The sequence below is a fragment of the Ovis aries genome, chromosome 18 (genome assembly GCF_016772045.2).
Source record: "Ovis aries strain OAR_USU_Benz2616 breed Rambouillet chromosome 18, ARS-UI_Ramb_v3.0, whole genome shotgun sequence".
Taxonomy (NCBI): domain Eukaryota; kingdom Metazoa; phylum Chordata; class Mammalia; order Artiodactyla; family Bovidae; genus Ovis; species Ovis aries.
Window position 1 is genome coordinate 26,073,308 of NC_056071.1, and position 4,301 is coordinate 26,077,608.

A 4,301-nucleotide genomic window follows, 5' to 3' on the forward strand; every position below is an offset into this window, starting at 1 on the left:
AGGGATGTTACCAACATGGAATTCACTCCTACAGGAACCCCAGGATGGGTACCCAGGCTCTGAGCAGGGCACCTCTGGTGGAAAGTCGGCCCAGGTCATAAAATCCATTCTGTTCTGTACCCTAAATGTCAGGTACTCATTCCTCCAGTGCCCTGGCATTGAGCGTTGACTCTGATCTTACACATGATGCCCACAGGTAGTCAGAGGAACCATCAACAGACAACAATGTTCACCTCAAGAATGAAAAGAACAGAGTTTTACCTTTCCAAGTCTGTAATGAAACAGTTCACCTGCAAGCTCCTGAAAACGCTTTCCCATGATAAATGGTGTGTTGCCTCTGGAAAACTGAAAATGAGACAGCTTGACCAGGTAGATCTGATTTAATCTCACTTTCTCCGTCTACTACTCAAGGTAGCTCGCCTTGTTTGAAATTAGGTTTGGGAAAACTAATGTGAAAACATCTTTGAAAACAGAAAATACACAAATACAATCTGGGTTTTTCTGAGATGATGACTTAGGGACACTTAACTCCAAGAACACCAACCTCTTGTCCCCCCAGGGCCCCCTAGGGTCCCCACAGACCCCACCTTCCCTGCTGGTCAGTAAAGGGGAGTCTGGCCTTGAGGAGCCTATGGCAGCAGACCCTCTGTGCTGCCCCTGAATGTATGCACCTAGTATTTGACCCTGAGGATTGCCAGATCCAACAAGACCTGCTGGAAATTTGGTGGGACTCTCCTTTATTAAAAACAAACATGGTTCAGGCTTCCCTGGTGGTTCAGTGGATAAGAATCCAACTGCCAATGCAAGGGACAATGGTTTGATCCCTGGTTCGGGAGAATCCCACATGCCTTGGGGCAACTAAGCCCAAGCGTCACAACTACTGAGTCCCCATGCCCTAGAGCCTCTGCAACAAAAGGAGCCATTGCAAAGAGAAGCCTGTGCACCACAACTAGAGAGTAGCTCCCACTTGCCTCAACTAGAGAAAAGCCCACGTGTAGCAATGAAGACCCAGTGCACCAAAAATAAAAATAAGTAAAAAATTTTAAAACAAACAGGCAAACAAAACAAAACAACAACAACAAAACATGGTTCACTTAGGAAATTGCTCAAAAGAGAAAAGACAGGATGTTGCAGTCACTGAAGGATGAGCTGGATAAGAACAAGAACAAGAACAGGCATTAAGGCACCATTAGTGAAAGAGAGGAAAGCCTGGCATGCTGCAGTCCATGGGGTCCTGGAGTCAGACACAACTCAGCAACTGAATAATCACCATTACCCACCCCTGGAAATAACCACTGCTTGTGTTCTGACTGGTTTCCATTCAGGCTCTTTTCCCCCTGCATACCTACATTGTGCAAAACTGGAATTCTACTGTAGTAGGACTCTTGCTATGCTCATTTAACATAACATGAATATTTCCTTACACCACTGAATATTCTTTGAAAATACGCTATTAATGGGCATATAATTTTAAAATGGCTACTATAACCATCCTGCAGCCATGCAAGGAACGGCAGCCATGAAATTAAAAGACGCTTGCTCCTTCAAAGGAAAGCGTTGACAAACCTAGACTGCACAGACATCTAAAAAGCAGAGACACCACTTTGCCAACAAAGATGCACATAGTCAAAGCTATCGTTTTCCAGTAGTCATGTATGGATGTGAGAGCTGGACCATAAAGAAGGCTGAGCACCAAAGAATTGATGCTTTCGAACTGTGGTGCTAGAGGAGACTCTTGAGAGTTCCCTGGACAGCAAGGAGATCAAACCAGTCAATCCTAAAGGAAACCAACCCTGAATATTCATTGGAAGAACTGATACTGAAGTTGCCACCTGATGTGAAGAGCTAACTCATTGGAAGACCCTGCCTGATGTTGGGAAAGATTGAGGGCAGGAGAAGGGGGATGACAGGATGAGATGGTCACTGACTCAATGGACATGACTTTGAGCAAACTCCAGGGGACAATGAAGAACAGGGAAGCCTGGCATGCTCCAGTCCATGGGGTCACAAAGAGTCAGACAGGAATTAGCGACTGAACAACAACAAAACCATCTGCTACTGCTAGAGATTCAGGTTGCTTCCAATCTCCAACTAAGAAAAATAAAGCCACAGTGAGTAGCCTCACACACACATTTTACTGATATCCTTGATTTTAGTACAAACCCCTCAAAAGAGGATGACTTGACCAAAGGGTATAAATGTTTGTATTCCATAAGATAACAGCCATCAACATTTCCTCCAGTGGGTATGACAGTATTTGTCCTCATATGTGTTTACCCACACTGAGGATAAATATTTGAAAGACCTTTCACCAGTTGGGTGGAAAAGAAGGGGAAATAGAGAGGGTGGAGGAAGAAGAAGAGAACTGTTTCAATTTGCATTTCTCTGATTACTCATGGGGTTCAGCCCTTTCTGTTTGTTTGCCTTTCCTATTTCTTCAATGACCTGCTGACTAGCATCTGCTGCAGACGTTTTCCATCCGATGGTAATGTTTTCCTATTGATTTACGGCTGCTTTTAGTATAATAAGGATGGATTGGCAGGTAGACAGTGTTATGTCCTGACTTGCCAATTCTGATGATGGTGTTGGACGCACACAGGGTGCTAATGCATTTGTGGTCAGCTGTGTCAACTCCCCTTCCACGGCAAGCAGAGTTCCGTGGCCCTTCAGCCTGGCATCTGACTCCAGCTCCTCCACTTGCCACCTGGGGGACCCTCTCTTTGCCTTAATTTCCTTGATTGAAAACAAAAGATAATGAGAGTACATGTAGTGCATGAGGTCAGTGTGTGGGAAACAATCTGGGTGCTAGCCCTCAATGACCCGACTCCTGGTCCTGCCCAGGGAGCACTGGGAGTCTACCCTCAGCCTCCACGTGAGATTGGAACCCAGTCCCCATAGCAGCACCGTGAAATGATGAAGCCCCAGCTGATACCTTCACTGCAGCCCTGAGAGACCCTGGCCAGAGGACCTGGGCAAGTTGTGCCAAGATTCTGACCCACAGAAACTGGGACATACAAGCATTGGTTGTTTTCAGCTATTAGGTCTAGGGCTGATTTGTTACACAGCAGGAGATAACTAATATATAATACTTGGGAAGTGCTCAGAAGAGTGCCAATAGCAGATTGCAAAACTGGTCTACTGCTTGGCCACTCCTCCCATGAAAAGACGGAGTCCTTGTCCACTCCTGGAGCTGCTTGACTGTGGCTTGCTTTGACCAACGAAGCAGAAGCACAGGTGATGGAGAGACCTGACAGGCACCTGCATACAGGTCCTTGCCCTCTTACTACCCTCACAGGCCCCCACCACCCTGCCAAGGAACCCATCTATGGGCTGAGACCACATGGCCCAGTGACCCCTGATGTGCCCCAGCTTACAACTGGCCACCACTTGACATGCATGAGGCCCTTTTTACTGCAGACCCCTGAGTGGGCCCATTTACAGAACCGCCTGGCCACGCCCATGCCCAGCACATATTCCCAACCCAACTCATGGACTGAACAAAGGTGTCCATGGGACACTTACCAACTAACCAATCCATGGGAAACTTACCGTGGTGTATGATGCTCAGTGAAGACCTGACTTACCCTCAGCAGTGTTCCCTTCTGAAAATGCAGCACCTTGTTTTCACATACTAGAATCTAGAGGGTTGGGAGATACTCGTCACTTCTATTTGTATTTCAGCAAACCTTGAACCAATACTGCATGAGCTCTGTTTTAGTTTGGGCCAGGCACAGTGGAAAAGAACCTGCCTGCAGGAGATGCAGGAGACTCAGGTTTGATCCTTAGACTGGGAAGATCCCCTGGAAGAGAAAATGGCAACTCACTCCAGTATTCTTGCCTGAGAGATCCCATGGACAGAGGAGCCTGGCGGGCTACAGTCTTTGGGGTCACAAAAAGTATACCACTGAGCACACACGCACAATGATATATGATATATATGCTCTTCTCCTGGGCATATGAGGACAAAGTCTCACTAATCTGACTGTACGGAAAATCAAGGAAGTCACAGCAAAGGTGTCAGAGAAGAACAGTGATACGAACCTAGGACCAGAGGTAGAGACAGTCACCATTACTTGAGGGAGGACCCCAAGGCCACTGTCCTCTGAAATCAACACTAAACCATCCCAGTCCCTCTGTCAGTCATCAAACCCCACAATCTCTCTGTACAACCCCAGGCACTGAGGTTTTCCAGCCTCACTAGGTACTTCTCACTGTTACTGTCAGATAGAATCACCTCTTGGGTTTTCATTGGTTCAGTATTTTAATCAAGCTAGAAGTCTTACCTCATCATGTGAGGATTA